At 38.8% G+C, this 18847-nt stretch overlaps 1 non-coding gene across 1 annotated transcript; it reads left to right on the plus strand.

Annotated features, from left to right (window-relative positions):
• Positions 1 to 6326: 6326 nt before the first annotated feature.
• On the plus strand, positions 6327 to 6399 carry Trnad-auc (transfer RNA aspartic acid (anticodon AUC)). Its single transcript has one exon. It is a non-coding gene; the product is annotated as a tRNA-Asp (tRNA).
• Positions 6400 to 18847: the final 12448 nt, after the last annotated feature.

An 18847-nucleotide genomic window follows, 5' to 3' on the forward strand; every position in this document is an offset into this window, starting at 1 on the left:
TCCCGCCCGAACCTTTGTACGATCAACTCGTTTGTTTTAATATACAGAGTTAATATGAAAAGTGATTATCATTCCATACCAAATAAGTCATCCCGATACTATATATAGAAGTACGACATACTTCTAAAAACTCATTGGTTTGAACCCGCGACGTCCGGATTAAAAGTCGCACGCTCTTTCCGCTAGGCCACCAGCGCTCTATTGTCAGTAGAAAAGGCGCTAAATTAAAATTTTCTATGGGAAGTCAATTGTTCACACCTAAGTACATTTTTAAATTTGCCGCTTTTTTCTACTTAAAAAGTGGGTTGTGCCAGAGTATAGTTCATAGTTGTTACATACTCAGAATCCTTACCGTTAACTGACCGCAATTCGTAAGTCCAAGAGAGATCGTGGACAGAAGCTGTACCTAATATTCATGATTTAGTCCTAATGATCCACATACTTCTTTACATGAATCGTTGCTTATTGACCGTGAAATAAAACGATGCGATGGTAGTAACATGGTACTGATAATCTATTATCACTGGTTTGTCGTAGATATTTGTACAATGTGGATGGGCAAGGCCAAGATACAAGGTTAGTTACAGGTATTTACATTCGTCTTTGCGCACGGAGTATACTTATGACAATTGATACAGTTACCTATAAATGTGGATGATCTATACTAATAATGTTAAGCCGACCACTGACTAACAGGCCGCCGGACGATATCGGCCTGTCAGTTAGAACAAAAATTTGACAGGTCGATATCGTCCGGCGGACTGGTAATCAGTGGGCCCCTTTATAGCCTCCTGATACCCAGAAGCAATTGTTTTGTTTTTGAAATTGGAACCCTTAGTTACACAATGAAAGTTCAAAATAGATTTTGGAATATGTACAAAAAATTGTACGCAGGGACTTTAAGGAGGATAGACAATAATTTAAATACACTTACAGAAAGACACGGGCGTTTTACCTCAACAATAACTCTGTATTTGTTTGTCATGAGTCATGACCTTATACCTATATCACAATGTATTTTATTTAAAATCATACTATTGTAGTATGCATGATTTTTCTATCGAGCTAACGTTTACTAAGCAAGATTTTGGGTGTAGTCTTTTTCATGACACCATATGCCTTTTAAAAAACACAAAAAAATAACTATTCAAAATAACTACAGTTTTATGTTTGCCCCTTCTTAACACAGCAGGAAAAATCATTGCTCTAGCTAGGGTCAAAACAACGAAGGAATGAGTCTACATTTGTATGGAGAAATAAACACTCCACTTGCCTCTTTAACACCACAGCTACGTATAACCGCGAACCACTTACTCATCTGCCCATAGATCGCTCTTGAATATTCGAGTGATATTAGAGCGAATACCTAATCTATTTTAGACGTTTTCGGTAGGCCCTCAGGCAAGGACCCATTTAGGGTGGTATTCCACCTGTCCAATATATTTGTCCAATGTCATTGCGTTTCACGCTCTAGTTAAGCAAAATGTGACACAAAATACACATTGGACAAAGAAATTGGACAGTTTTAATACCACCCTACCTAAGGCTCGTATTTATTGACGTGTCGCTGGAAATCGCCCCTTCCCGGAAATATTTCCCAATGAACATTGAAATGCATACCAGTATTTCATGACGCAAATCACAGACGATCGGTTTGTAAGGAACATTTTAGTTAATGTATTTACAGTAACTCACGGAAAACCAATAGGTATAAGAATATTATAATAATAGGAAATATTGGAATACCGATTTAATAGAAATATAATAAATCCTATAGCCCGATTTATTATAGGTACCTATATAATAAATCGGGCACATACATAGTACAGGTACCGGAAAATTATCAGCCTGGGAAAAAATACAGCACATTTCATACGAGCATTGTCGGACTGCCGATTACATTACTTACCTACTTGTACGATACCTATTGAAATATTTCATGATTGAAATTGCAGACGACTCACGGAAAACCAATATAAATATTATTATAATAGCAAATATTGGAATACCTATTCTATAAAAAAATATACCTATATACCTATAGAATAAACCGGGCACATAGTACCAACCGGAAAATTATCAGCCTGGGAAAAATTCCTGATAACGGCACATTTCATACGAGCATTGTCGGACTGCCGATTAAATTACTTGTACAAGCAGCAACACTCCTAAATGTACATCGGCGGACCTTATTACAAAAGGCATAACGTCCACCGATGTACAGTTAACAGTGGCCAATGGTACGATAATTAAAAACTGCTGTTTTTGATGCAAACATCGCCGGAGATAGGTACATATGAATAAGCCCCTATGACAAAGTTATGAATATATGGCAATTGCAACAAGATTCGATTCCATGTTGCGAAGTAAATTACTTACACCCAATAAAATAACCTCCTCATTGAATTGGAATTGTTGTGACTTAATTACCATTTCTCCTAATGACCCGACATTATTCAGTCAATCGAGTGAGTCAACCGCGAACTGGGTTATCGGACGAGTTCGAACAACTAAACAAATAAGTATAACGTTTTTGTCTGAGGAAAAACTACGTTCGCCTTACTTTTCTTTAATGCTTTTTCTATGTAATGTAAGTATTTAAGTAGGTATCTATCGATTATATGTACCTATATATCGTCGTCTTGTACCCACAAAACAAGGCTTATGGACGAGGTCGAATTGTGTAATATTCTCATAATATTTATGTATTAACTACTTAATTAATAACGTCTTAAACACGAACGAAGTCGCGAACAGAAGCTAGTAAATTATATAAACCGGTGCAACATTGTTTACACAGTTCGCACAACTTAAGTATTCTATATAAGAAGTGTAGCAAGTACCCTTAATCAGAATCCTATAGATCGATTACCGTATTGCCTTACTAGGAAATGCCGTCGGGGCGCCTGAGACCTTCAGAGCAACATAACATTCCTACTCCCATGATGCCTTTACGAAAATTTGTCTAATTGTCTTCTTGAATTTCAAACCTGCTTATCATTTCTGGAATCTGCTTTATAAACCTATCCTGAAACGACTTTGGGGTTGTGCACAAATCACGCGAGGTGTTTTCGGCTACTTTTTGTCCGCCCTCCCCCTTGGTGATATTTGGTGTGGTTTTTGGCTACCCCCCTCCCCCCACACAACCTCACGTGTATTTTTTTGAAATTTTTTTCATTCGACCTAATTTTAAAATAAAAGTATTGTATATAGAAAATCTTGTTTATTTTTCTATTTTCGTTAAATAGATTCGCTATTTTGAAGTGCAAATCTTCACATTTATGTTTAACGAAACCGAGAAAAAGTATCTACTCATGTGGTAGGTCTTTTTTATTAGTTTCGTTGCCTGTAGAAAAATACACGTGAGGTTTCCTTATACCCTTTTCGTGACCCTCCTCCCCCCTATCGAACCTCGCGTGATTTGTGCACAAGCCGTTTACAGAATCTTGCCAGACTGCCAGTTTTGGATATGCGCCCTAGGTGTCCCAATTAGAAACCGAAAACTAAGTAAGGGTGATATTCCATCTGTCCAATAATTCATTAATTAATCTTTGACCAATGTGTATTGCGTCTCACGTTTTGCTTTAATGAAAGAGTGAGACGCAATGACATTGGATAAAGAAATTGGATAGGTGTGGAAAACCACCCTAACAGACAAAAAGCGCGTGATCGTCATATTCATATGTCATATATATTACGTCGCCATTGTGATCGCCATAGTTTAAAATTTAAGTTATCTAATATATACATAGGTACATGTACATGTGGTTGTGGATAGATCAGCTCGCGCAACTTATCGACAATGTGATTAATGAGAAGTGGAGCAAGCATCCTTGATGAGAATCCGATAAACCTATTATGTCGATACTAGCGTACTAGGAAGTGCAATAATCGAGGTTGCTGAGAACAGTACTTTTGCAAGTTATACTCGGTCAAAGTCAGCTGATTTCAGCAAATATATTTAACGCTTTGTTGTGCAGATGTTTCTCTTAATAATAATCAAAGGCGTCATCAAGCTACCAATAAATTTCGTTACTTCGTTATTCATCCGATTGACTGATTGTGTTACTCAAGCGTAAAGTACTTAGGTTTTAATTAGGTAAGTAAGTAACTACTAATAGTCAAAAAGAAAGGGAAAGATTATGGCGACCTAGTTTTGTTTACTGTCTTAGCTGAAATCCACTGTCGGCTGGCATACAATTCTCTCCAATTGCTTTAGATATCTATTAGGACTGGTACGCTGTTTACAGTACTCGTTCTGTATCAGATTATGACTTGTTAAAAAAACTGGTCGCGAGCGGCCTACTTTCGTGCAGAGCCGCGATGTCATCGTGTAAGCCGGATATGAACAAGTTCACACAAGTAAGTTTTTACTCTCTTTCGCCGACTGACGGAGAAGGGAGAGTAATGTTTTAGAATGCCGGTGTGCTTTGATATTTCTCCTTTCGTTCTGCAGCCTAAATTGCAAAAAAAACCGTAATTTTACCTCATATTTAGACTAGAGTCAGACCAAGCTAAATGTCATACTTGTACATGCATAGACTGTGCTGTCAAAACCGCTGCCAAATTAGCTTGGTCTGACTCTACTTACGTACCTGTTTAAACCAAATCGGTTCACCTGTTGCAATGGCAACATGGCGACGATTACATCTCTGTTAAGATTTAAAAGGATAATTATAACTCCCTGGTAGGCCTGGTATACTCCCATAGATATAAACTTATACTCCCTAAACTTTTCGATAAATCCGCATGGCAACTTTCGGATCACCTTTCGATATTGCCATTGTGATATGGAAGGGACCTAATGACGCAACGTTGTGAAAGTTGACAATTGGGTTACGCTGCGCGTGCGACTAACGCTGCGAGCTGCGCGCCTGCAGGGTTAAGGTTCTGCATAGAGGCTACCTGTACTATTGTGTTTATGGTGTATATTTCGGGGTTTATCACATAGTTTAAAAATTGTTCATTATGACCTTTATGTGTAGATTTCACCTTGCGAAGTAGGTAATGGCTGTAACTGTAAGGGTAGAAAAAACAACTTTTAAAGTATAATGTTTATTTTTTAATTTAGATATAAGTAGTAATCTCATGGCACTTGCACACTCTCCTCTATTACGCAAGGTGTATCGGCAACAAATAGTCAATTGATGTACTAATGGCTTTACGTTAGTGGTTAATATAATATCTAATAATATGACTGCGCCCTTCGGCACAGATTAATAAATAGTTACTACGTAACAGATACTTCATTCCCAAACAAAAGCGAAAATACCTACGCTATAATAGCCTACAAAACCTTAATAATAATACCTGCTGCTCAGGACAAGAAGAAATGTACCATAAGTACGCGCACAAAGAGTCGAGACTGTGTTGCCCGCCGTGCGAATCACGTGCTAACGCGTCATCGTAAGAATGCGCTAGGGTTGTAGGCATCTACCTATGATGATTATTGTAATAAAACGAATGTGGCGGGTCAACCATATTTTTTATTAGTCAATGAAATATTTTTTAGTCTTATTTATTGATTTATATTTTTTTCCCTTCTCGGAATTCTCTGTTATTAAATTTTATAGTTGTAAATATCCTAAATCGCGTAAATAATTTTAATAAATACTCAGGAGCAAAGCAACGGAAAATCAACGGTTTTTAACGCTACTAATAACGCTATGGATCAATGATCTGAAATAAACGATTTTTATTTTATTATTTTATTATTTATTTATTAAAAGTTGTAATACGGTGCTACCAGGCCGATTAATCGTCGTCAAAATTATTTAAAAATACTTTTTCTAACCCTTCAATATAATTATTAAACGTTTCAGGTGGGACCTTCAGCCCGCCATAAAAAGATGAATCTTTATTATAGGCTTTTTCCTTTGTTTTTTTACTTTTACACCCATTTACTGCACAATAATTACGTGGTTTCGGCATTTCGAAGCGTAAGCGCGGGAAACGTGCGGTGCGAGCGTTCAGGCGGGCGTTCGGCGGCCCTCTGTCGGTTGTATCGTCGACGATACGCCGAGCGGTAGGCATATAGCGCGTGGCCTTGAGCGTGTGACGGAGGCCTGCCTTCGGCGCTACGTTATTAATCCTCCTGTTATCTATTTAGCCTACTGAATTCAGTAGTCGAGCGGGCATCAGCTTTCTTGCACCCTGCAAAAACCAAGGTGGTCAAATACTAATATGATATTTACAATTTTACCAAATATTGCAAGTTAAGAAGTGTAACGCTCTTACGATATATTTCTCTAAACCCATATCACAGAATAACTAATAGTACTACCGTCCCATATGGTGGAAAGATTGGCTGGTTATTTATGGATGAGGTCTTGGTGGCTCAGATGGCAGAGCGCTGGATTATCGATCCAGAGGCCGTGAGTTCAAGTCTCACCCAAGACAGTAATTTTTCCACTTAAATTTATTCTAAGCTTAATAGCATCGTTCGCAGACCTTTCTGCTTGTTAAAAATGAAATCGCAAGTAAAAACCAAAAGTTACAATGCAATTTTATACAAAAAGAAACAAATAATCGGCCATGGGTGTTCAATGTTCATAAACCCGGTAACATTTCACGAAATGCTCTACGGCGTAAATCATTCGCTTTCGTGCTCCCCGCGACATTGCTCTTGACCTACTAAACGTGTGAAGGTTCTGCGCTCAGGATTGTGACATAGATGAGGTATGTTTAACATAACGCGTATAATTAAATACGAGTATGGATATTTTAAATTAAATTGACACAAGAGAATTTTCATTAGAAATAATTAGAATTAAAAAAGAGTGAGAGTAGGTACATTTAAAGATAGAACGGTACTGGCACACGTGTTATTTCCTGTAGGTACTTACCTGTTATGCAATGTCTTTTGTCAATAAACTACATATTTGTAGAATTATAATATACTTTTGGTTATACACCGGCCCAGCTGCAAAAGTGCATGGCTATTGGCTACCTTATGAATAACTTGAATGAGTTCCATTCATAATGTGTCCATGTAATTTTGCACGTCGTCGTTTTGCTACATTGTGCGGACTTGGTTAAAACACGATACTAAATATAACATTTACGCTTCCAGAATTAAATATAAATTATTGTAATTTTCTAAATAAATATAACCGGACCGGACCGTACACTCCATGCATTTAAATTTCTCATAAATAGGCAATGAACGGTAGATGTATGATAATAATATGTAGGTACCTAACATAATAATAATGAACTTAGATTTGTCGTCCACCTTTAAAAATATCAGGGCAAGAATAAGTAAATATCCAAAAAGCAATCTTGGACAAATATTAGGTACTCATATAATGAATACATATTTATTTAAGCATTTTACCCGAATCATTTTCGTGCTTTCTATAGAAGTTGCAGTAAATTTTAATGGCGTGTGTCTCATGTAGAATAAAGAAGAACAGAATCTCTAAAAATATGCCATCAACTTCTTCAGCAGAGATAACATAACTGACCCCTCCCTCTACAAACAAGTTTCTACGATAATAGTACGATGAGTTTCGACAATCTATATTTATAAGTAAGTAAAAGTTGAAAGTCACAAAAATAAATTACACTTAAAACTAATTATTATTACTTAAACCTAACCAAGCTACAACTAGGTAACACTAAAACATTACTAAATATAAAAAATGTCTCTTAACTCACCCGCTTCCGAGAAACTCCCCAAAATGCTGGCGACATTCCCCCTCTGAATCGCCAGGCCTAGCCTCTGAGCAAAGAACGAGCCCGCTCTTGGGTCGCCTGAGACGCCTACCAATCGATCCGACATTTCCTTCACAATTTTTTTAAGTACCTAGTAAGTAAATGCTACAATAGGTACCTAGTTTACCTACATTAATTGCCCTCGATGTTCTCACTTCCTTAATTACGTATTAATTACTTACATACTTTAATTACGTGCATCTGGCGCGCTTGTTGCCCAAAATTTAAAAGGAGAAAGGAAACTTTTTACGTTTATACCTACCTAATTAACATTTTCTTTTTCAATTTTAATGTAACTACACGGAAATGTTGTCGACAGTGTTTTTACTAGCGATATTTTGAGATGTAAAGACTTGTTCTACTTACCTCTACATACAATCCTTAGGTAAGTAGGTATATTATACAAGCAAAATAGGACTAAGTTCTCTCTTCTTCCTCGCGTGATCCCGGCATTTTGCCACGGCTCATGGGAGCCTGGGGTCCGCTTGACAACTAATTTCAAGAATTGACGTAGGCACTAGTTTTGACATTGGAAATGTCTTTTCGTTCGCTCCAGTATACGGTCCGATTTCACGAAAAAGTGCGATCCCCTTATATCTCGGAAAGTTGTGAAGATATGATATTAAAAAATAGGCTCAAAAGACGCATAATCACGAGAGCTGTAAGGTGCAAAAATAATTATTTGAGAAAGTCAAAAACAAAAAAAGTTATGGTCGAAATAGTGAAAATAAAATTATTTTTTTTCCGAATTTTTGATTGTGGTGCTCGATAATTTGGAAACGAAGAATGATATCAAAAATTTGAGAAAAACGGCTCTGGACAATTTAGTCAGCTACAATTTGAGCCTAAAACAAAGACGATCGGGTTAAGGGATTGCCCTGTAGCCTAACCTTAAAATAGTCAAAAAGTCAGAACGACATTTTTCACAGGACATTTATGACTTCATGTTTCGCAAAGTTCGTTATCGGTGTTTGTTGTGAAAAAAGAGGGAGAGGGAGAGGAAGAGGAAGAGGAAGAGGAAGAGGAAGAGGGAGAGGGAGAGGGAGAGGGAGAGGGAGAGGGAGAGGGAGAGGGAGAGGGAGAGGGAGAGGGAGACAAAATAAAAACTTATACAGAGAAACATAAAAAAGAAAAAATGCCACGAAATGGTCTCACCTCAGCATGTTGCTGGCGGCTGCTAGCAGATAGCTGATGCTGAACCCTGGCAGTACCTAGTGGAGCTCGGGTTTAATACAACATAAACACACGCTGTTTTTGGTCATCGGACTCGTCTCGATGAGCACTTAGGAGAGTAGTACCCAAGATAGAGCTGATGCTGAACCCTGGCTGTACCTAAAGGAACTCAGGTTTGTTGCAACATAGGCACACGCTGTTTTGGTCATCCGACTCGTCTTGATGAGCACTTAGGAGAGTAGTACCCAAGATAGCGCTGATGCTGAACCCTGGTTGTACCTAGCGGAACTCAGGTTTGGTGCAACATAGGCACACGCTGTTTTGGACACCCGATTCGCCATGATGAGCATTACCCAAGATAGCTGATGCTGAACCCTGGTAGTACCTATTGGAACTCAGGTTTGGTGCAACATAGACAAACGCTGTTATGGTCATCTCTCGTCGCGTCAAACTGCTGTCAAGAAAATTTCATATCTTGCAGCAAATGGGCCGCTGCCGATCACCACTTCTCGAGTTGACTACGGATTTGCCGTGTAATAATTTTCTTGTACTTTGAACATTAATATATCCTGCTTATTCATCGAAAAATGAAATATGTACCTATACTTATGCGCCACGGCGACAATTATTCAAACTTGGATACGCGTGTGGAAATTTTGCAATTTGTTTGTTCACATGCGTTATGTCCAGGATACTTGTGTTAGTCTAAGAATAAAATAATTATTATTCAACGTTGTAGTTTTATTCTGTAACTTTTTCCTTATCCAGACTTTCTCGTCGCTCAGCGACAATATTTTTTCGAATTCCGTAGATTCATTTCCAATGTGCTCGATAGTCGTGTGAGGCACGAAATCTGTGAATTTTTACGAAAGCCACTGCCATCTGACCTTCCAACCCAGAGGGGAAACTAGGTCTTATTGGGATTAGTCCGGTTTCCTTACGATGTATTCCTTCACCGAAAAGCGACTGGTAAATATCGAATGATATTTCGTACATAAGTTCCGAAAAACTCATTGGTGCGAGCCGGGGTTTGAACCCGCGACCTCCGGATTGCAAGTCGCACGCTCTTACCGCTAGGCCACCAGCGCTTCAAAATAGGACTAAGTTACAGACCTAATACCTAGGTTATATAATGTGTATTACACTAAGTTATCAATACCGAGTCAAACATCACCGCCGCCAATAACAGCCCCGGTCCACCGTAACCGTAACATCAGTTCGCACATGTGCTAGGTCTATTATGATGCCTGGCGGAGCCGCGACACGGCTTTGACCCGCCGGATTTGGGTCAAGAGGAATCGATTATGCCTCCACGTGGACGTGCAGTGTTATGTAATGCATCCAGCTTGTACACTAAATAAAAGGCAAGGTCACTCTAGCGCTCAAACTTACATTGCATTGTAGCTACGTATTCAACGGCAGACGAGGAAAAAGGCAATAATGGGTCGTATAAATTTTATTGTATGCTTAACTCGTGCACGTCTTTCCTGAAGACAACTGTTTCAGCTCCGTTGCTGTATATATCGCAAAGTTAAGAGAATTAAAAAGTTAATTTTTACGCTGCACCCTTAGGTATCTCTCAGTACTTAAGAGACTCTGTATGCTACATACAGTAAGATACCTTTTTTCTAAAAATGTTTTGACCTTAATAGATTATTTTGACGGGCGGGCTTGTAATATTATTCTCAGAATATTGGCGGGCGAATTCTGCTTTTATTTCGTAAGTTAAACATACTAAAAAGATTACTGATCCTCTAAAGTTGCTAATTTTATCCTCATTATTTTCTCAATACCGAGAAAAGTAAGAAAAGTGGCTCAAGCAGTATTAGAATGTCGAAGGATTCGTTATCTTATTTATGAAAATAGGTCAAGTTTGTTTCGTTAGCAATTCTGATATTTCTTCCTTTTATGTTTAAGGATTTGAAAGAATTTCTTTTTGCTGTTAAATTTGTTTATTTTTACCATTTTCCATCCATGTTAGTAGGGCATATACAGATACAGAATCAGCCGAACCTATGTCGGTCAGACGGAAACTTTTGGTCTGAATAAATAGAAAATTTTCTCATGACCCCTAATACCTAATATGCTTAAACACACGAGTACAAACTAAAATAAGTACAGTCGCCATCAGATATATTGGAGGCGCCGAGATGCTAAAACATATCTGAACACGCATTCTAACGCCTTGACAATAGCAATATTTTCGAGCCCCTATTAGGCCGCACCGATATAATATCTGATGGCGATTGGCGACTGATGTTCATCAAAATCGACTTAGACAAGTTTTCCGATCACGATGCCGGAAAACTGAATAACGAGATGCATAATTAAATTAACACAATTGCACAATATTGAAAGTCTGTCACAAGCTTACTGCCAAGGAACTGACGAGAGCAGCCAAGCTTCGTCCGGCAGTGAAAGTTGCTCCTGCCGTTTCCATACGTTGCTTGTTTATGGACTTGTGAAACGGATTGATGGATAACTAGTTTAAGGAAGAGTAGATTCAAATTTAACACGATTTCTATTGTAGCTTGGAAAGATCTTCGATCGGTCTCTACCGTATACTAAACAAAACAGTAATATGCATTATCTTAATAGATTAATGTCTTTTACTAATCCTATTTACCCTTGTCACTTTATTGTACACAACACAGGTCAAAAAAAACTACAGAAATTGAGGAGAAACTTATCCCTATAAGCCTTATAATAGGGATAAGTTTCTCCTCAAAGAGATTCCTTATAGTATAAGGGATCTCTTCCAGCTAACCTCCTCCTTAGCTTGTCTATTACCAAAGAGATACACTGTAAGCATTAAACACACGACACGATAAAAGAAGGCAAGGTGCCTACGTACTTACTTAGATAGCGCTACCGCGTTGTTAAGTAAATATGAACAATGCTTGTAAAACTATAAAGTTTTGAGGTAAATACTGGTAAAATCGTCTTCCAAGGTAAAGGTTACACTCGTAGAAGGTTAACACGAGCATTACGGAGAATTAAAGGAAATTTGGTCTAAATAAGTCACGAAAGACTTGCAAGGGATTCAGCGGTGAGCGGTTGAGACTATGACTCATGGCACATGTGCCTCGAACCTAATAAACCTCGGCATTTCCGACCATGTTTTATCTTCAGTTCCACGAATTCTACAACTTTTTTATTATCTTTATAAAATTTTACTTTTTCTCGCGCTAAATATTGTCAGAGCCAGACTATAAAAATAAGTTCCTTACTGGGGAATTTTAACTACGAAAGGGTACCTATATCCTATTTCTAATAGAACTGCAGGCTTAGCTCGCGTTTATGTCTGAATTGTCTGAGAAATGTAATAAGCATCCAACTTATACCAATAAATAATTGAACTTTATTACACTAATATAAATGAGAGCGATGAGGACAGAGACTACCCATTTTGCAGAAACATTCGACTAAATTATTAAGAGGAAAGTGGACGGCGCGGCCGCTTCTCCATATCCATACAAACGTTGACCCCATTTTTTTCTCTGAATATTTACATCATACATATACATATTTTTATATATCATCATACAGCTATTTTGTTTGACTTTTTGCGAATTTTTTATTATTATATTTAAGAGTTAGGTGCGAAAAACAAATTCCATTCTAAATTTTTGGAAGAGGAAGATCCTCTTAATAAACGGCAGAATCTGCATTAATACTTCCATCTTCTAAAGCTCAACACTTACCAGCTTACCGTGGAAACGGTAACACGAACGAAAGTAGGCTCCGCGATCACCCACGATTACATGATTGCGTGCGCGCGCGGCGACAAAAAATCGCGCGCGACCGGTTTGATAGGTGTATACCGAGTACCGTGGCCCGAGGCCGGCCGTTCAACGGAGCACTTCGGCTTCATATTGAATCGCGGCTATGTGAGACGCTTGAGGGGAATTAATATGATATGAATTATGAACAGATAAAAAGTTTAGGTTTTTTCTAGATGAGGGTAGGTAGAGTGTACAGAATGGTAGAGTTAAATAAGAAGGATTATCTTCTTAAATTTTGAGTTTTATCTGTTTATACCCGCCAAGAAGAGTATTCAATTGGATACAAAAAAAACAACATAAGTATTTAACAAATAATTAACACCTCAACGTCTCCGTTTCAGCTGGGGAAAAACATATGCTTTCCTTTCGAATGCCTGTCTGGCTGTCCGGATGTTAAGGTTGCATTTACTCGTATTTTTCGTAAAACTTTGTGAGCAGGGCCGATAGTTCAAAGTTTTTTTGGCAATAAATTTATTGAATAGGTCTACAGCTCACAGAGCCGCATGTTTAAATAGGTATTCCGTGAGTATTCGCTGTAGCGAAGGGTCGTAGTAGGTATTAGATTTTTTCTTTTTTTTCAAATTGAGAAAGATGAAACGCTCAATATCGCTAAAGTGCCACTGTTAGTTGAGGTTGTTGAAATGACCTAGTTTTAGTACCTATTGTATTGATGCTGATTGACAAAGACCTCTGACACTTAGCATCTTTCGTCTTCTTTATAAGATAGGTACATAATATGACAAGAGTTAGTTTTTACATTTATTTACTTTATGTAGAAAGCAGTAAACGTTGAAAGAATCGAAATGTAAACAGGTAGAGTCCGCTTGCTTTTTATAGGGCACCTGCAATGCGTGCTACACAAACTTGTGATCAAACTGCGCACAACAGGCGGACTTTGAACTTCAGGTTTTGCAAACCATGCTTGTTATCTTCCAGCTTCCTATATATAAATAATATTGCATCCCACGTCCAGTTTATTATCGTCATGGCGCATCGAGCACCTAATTTGCACGTTGGCTCGATTTATCGATGATCGCCGATCGCTCATCCGTGATTAATGCACGCATTGGATGCACGCGTTCCGCAGCCTATTATACGCATGAAAATTGTTCAACGCTCGTTATTTTCTACAGCCGGATAAAAATCTCAACACCTTCACTTACGTTATTAAATTGAATGCCTGTATAAAGGACATAACACATTTGTCTACTTGTGTCTTCAATTATGAAGAGATAATATAATTTCACAGCAGGTATTTACGAAAAAACTCCGAGCTCCGTGGTGTTACGCGTTCGTTTTGCGTACGAAGCAAGAATGTTGCGGTTTTAATTTAACTGGTTATTCACCTGTAAAGTGGAAATGGATTACACCTCAAGCCGCAAACCCTTGTCTTTAGGCCAATTTTAAATACCTTTCATTCCGTTTTTATTTTAGTAAAACCAAACTTACCTAATCATATATTTCATTAGTTAGGTTCCGTAATGCAGTTTTCACGACTTTTCAGTCTTATTTAAAAAGGAACAATTTGGAGTCATTAATAAGCTTAAGATTTTCCGTGCCTAAAGGACAGGATAAAATAAGATGCTATTTGGCGCACACTACGAATTTGTAGCCTTCGGCGTCGAGACACTAGGTCCGTGGGGTAGGGGGGCTCGGGGGCTCCACAAGGAGCTCAGCAAACGCCTAAGGCAGGCCACAGGTGACCCTCGCGCGGGCAGCTTTCTCGCGCAAAGATTGGCCATAGCAATCCAGCGCGGGAACGCTGCCTGCGTGATGGGCACCTTACCAAGGGCGCAAAGTTTTGATAAATATTTTTAATTTTTAGCTTTAGTTTTTAGTTGTACTTAATTTTAGTTTTGTATTCATTTTATAACACTTATTTTACAATAAATGAGTTTTCCTCACCATAATATACAGAAGCTATTTAATCTTGAACAATAATCGATCTTAACTGGAATAGGTAAAAAGTTTCTCTAGCTGGCATTCATGATTATAAATAGTGAATCGATCACAAGTACCTACACAAATATTAGGTAGATACCGTTATTAATTACATGAGCAATTAAACTAAACTAAACTAGTGACCTTGATCTTTCAATGTTTTAAGGACGATATAGGTTTCATAATAATCAATCACTTATGATTAAAAAAAATCGCTCTAGTCAACCGGTTACTAAAATATTTGAGGCCATCTTCATCCCTAGTTCCATCAATGATATGTTGATTAGGAAGGGTTTATTATTCTTAAGGAGAAAAGCTTATCGATCGGTGTAACTTTCTAAAAACGTTAAGTCCGGGTTTTACTGATACATGGAGTTCCTATTATGAAACAGGCAATTCTGTCAAGTGCTAAATTGATGCCGAACCATCCTTCTTCAGTATTGATCTACACTCGGGTGCAAAGAAATCGGACCACCCCAGCATTTTTATCATTTTTTCAATTTCTGTAAAAACTGTATGTGCTACTGTGACATATTATATACCTAATGAAAGGTTGGCTTTTCCTCTATAAATTGATGTGCTTTTCACAGGTTTACTTCCAATATTTTCAGGCTTTCAGGGCTAAGAACTTTGTCACCCTAAAAATGCATACTGGAGTGAAACTTATGCATAATGGGAAAACTGCGATTCTAAAGATATCAAGTAAAAATTAAAACAATTTTCAGCATTTTAATACCGTGTATTGCCTCCTCTAGCCCTACGACATGCAGTCATTCGGTTTTTCATTGATCTTATGAATTTTTTTACAGTGTCTTGAGGGATGCCCGCCCATTCTTCTTCGATCGCAGTCTTTAGCTCCAGTAAGGATTCAGGGGCGGGATTTCTGGCCCGGATTCTTCTTTTCAGCTCGTCCCAAATGTGCTCGATCGGGTTTAGGTCAGGACTGCGGGCTGGCCACTCCATGACTCTGATGCCGACCTCCTCCAAGTACTCCTTAGTGATCCGGGCTGTATGCGGCCGAGCGTTATCTTGCATGAGGATGAACTCATCGCCGATATAACCCGCAAATGGGACCACATGATCAGCCAGGATTTCCTCCACGTACCGACGTGCAGTCAAACCGCCTGAATTCGGTCTGGTACCTGGCCCTGTGATGAACACAATGTCCGTCTTCGCTTCCAAAGAAATACCAGCCCAGACCATGATTGACCCCCCACCATAAGCAACACGTTCCTCGATGCAGCATTGAGAGAACCGCTCCCCAGGTCTTCGGTAGACTCGTACCCGTCCGTCATTGCCAGACAAAGTTATCCTGCACTCGTCGGAAAAAAGTACGGAACTCCATTGCTGAAGGGTCCATTCTTCATGTTCGCGAGCGAAGACGCGTCGTTGTCCACGATGTATTGGGGTGAGTTTTGGGCCATTTGCAGCTCTGTGAGCTGTCAATTCCTTCTCCTTCAGTCGTCTTCTAACTGTCCATCGGCTGATAGACACATTCCTGGTCTCTAGGAGCTTCTGCTGAAGCTGAACGGCATTCAGTCGACGATTTCGTAGCGAGGTAAGAACGATGAAACGGTCATCTCTCTCAGAAGTGATGCGAGTTCTGCCAGTTCCGGGTCTTCTGGATAACGTCTGATCTACGCGGAATCTCTGGAAGACACGTTGAACCGATGACTTCGATAGGTTGAGTTGTCGAGCCACTGCACGTTGACTAAGCCCTCCCTGCAATAGGGCAACTGCTTGGCCGGCTTCAGTCGAGGTAGTATCCATTTTTCTCCAGTTTTTCCAGGTTCAGGCGATGAGAGTAGTGTTCAGGAAGACGTACCAATCACGAATGATGCATAAACAATGATAATGACTGTTTTTATACCTAATGATAAGTGGTCAATTAGTGCATGCGCTAATGAGGCAGTTGGAGGGGGGTGATTTCCAGGCCCATATTTTGCACAATATCCATCCCCACCCCTGAATATTGATGTCATTTGATAGGGCAGAAAATTATCTACCACGTGGTATTTAAATTATCATGATCGAGGTTACAGTTTTTACACAAATTGAAAAAATGTTGAAAATGCTGGGGTGGTCCGATTTCTTTGCACCCGAGTGTAGATATATTTAGCTGACCCGCCGTTGTAGTTTAACCGAGCAATTACATGTAAAAAGAAAATAGGTAGGTACAACGTTATGTTTACTTAAGTTGCGGTTACTATTAAAGAACCAACTTGTCAGCAATGGGAAACCCTAGGTTTCTATAGATTGAAAAAAATATTTAGTGCATCGAAAATAACTTCTTAATAAAGAAGGCAAATTATGACTGAAGATTGAGTTCCTTTAATGTTTCTAGCCCCGTAACGTAACCCCAATGGCGTAGCGTGAACTAATCTAGCTGTGGGCGAAGTCGCATCTGCGAGGCCCTTTTCTTTCACTGTGACCGAAGGGGCCTCGCGCGAGGCCCTCCTTAGGGCGCGAGGCCGTGGGCGATGGCCCACTTCGCCCACGCCTAGCTACACCACTGCGTAACCCGATACGCTCACTACTTCTTACGTGAATTTATCGTGTTCTACTTGGCCTTAATCCTATAAATGTAAGAATCCTATCCTATAATGAGCAGGTCAATTTCAATCCTACTTCTGACATGACTTATAAATTACGCTGGCATAAATGGCGCCTTAGTAACCTACTTACAGAATAAAAGACCATTATTTCAATAGGTACTGACCAATCTCCATCGGTCATGCCAAATCAAACAGCCGGTTAATTACTTGCGTCACCCGATAACATCAATGAATGAATAAAACTGATCGCAATTGAGCCAGTTGTGCTGCTCAGGACCCGAGCGTGAGTCGCCTCGCCCTCATTTCGCAAGCGAATGTCAGGATCAAGGTCGGTAGATTGCGCATACTATATTTCCTAACATTGGTTACGAAATTGACAGCAACAATTTGAATGCCGTAACGTTTTGCCTAGTTTATTTACAATAAGCGGTTATTATAACTTTTTAGGGTTCCGTACCCAAAAGGTAAAAACGGGACCCTATTACTAAAACTCCACTGCCCGTCTGTCTGTCACCAGACTGTATCTCATGAACCGTAATAGCTAGTCAGTTGAAATTTTCAGAGGTGATGTATTTCTGTTGCCACTATAACAACAAATACTAAAAACTGAATAAAATAAATATTTATAGGTGGTGCTCCCATACAATAAACGCAATGGTACGGAACTCTTCGTGCGCGAGTCCGACTCGCACTTGGCCGGTTTTTTATTTATATTATAGCGCACCTGTACAATCAGCATTAATAGTAGCGGATGAAAAAACGCACCAAAAGTATCCGCTATTCGGGAATACCTACTTCCTCAAATAGAGGAGGAGATACTCGTTAATCTCTAGAGTTCGCGTTCAGAGTCCGATTATTCTACATATAAAGACATACCTACCTAATATCCACAGAATTGTAGATACTTAACGCTACATTTGTTCCTGATGATGGTACAGTTCTGTTACAGTCCATATAAGAATCCTTGAAAATTTTTCATTGTTTCTCAAGCAGATAATATTTTACTTACCATCAAGATCTTTAAACATCCCACGCTGTCTAGCAGAATGCTCATAGACCGAGGTTAAGTAGGTATCTAATACACTTCAATGAGAATATAAATAAAAAGCTTGAAATAAATGAAATGTGTATTGTATTCAGCGAAAAAGATGTGGAATGAACCAATTATAAAACATTTTCAAACATTACACCAGCTGTCCAGAGCTTTAAAACGTTTTACGTCCCGAACGAAGGTTTACACCATACAAATATCCTCTAGGTAGGTACTTACATAAAGTTGACCATGCTCAAGTAGATTAAATTGTACGCCGTAAGTACCTACGTAGCAATAGTAGTAAAATATTATAGATAGTAGATGAATAGTAATGTAGAAAAAAAATATTCGTATCGCTTCGCTTCAGTATCGCCTCGACCGCAATTAATTAGTTAATATAGCATTTATTATGCCATTGACTTATTTATGATGTAAACCCCGTTGATTCTTCAAATCGTTTTCAGCTCGGACTTTCCTAAACCCGATATTACCGTGATACAAGCAATTTCCAACCGAAATAGATGCAACGATTTTGTACCGAGTTTTATATGGCTCGTACACGAGTTTGATCCAGTTATTGGCTATGACGAAGCGCAATCAAAAGTTTAAAAATTTTGTTTAGTTACCGATCAGATCATATCAAA

This window comes from Cydia splendana, chromosome 7 (assembly GCF_910591565.1).
Source record: "Cydia splendana chromosome 7, ilCydSple1.2, whole genome shotgun sequence".
In the NCBI taxonomy this organism is placed as follows: domain Eukaryota; kingdom Metazoa; phylum Arthropoda; class Insecta; order Lepidoptera; family Tortricidae; genus Cydia; species Cydia splendana.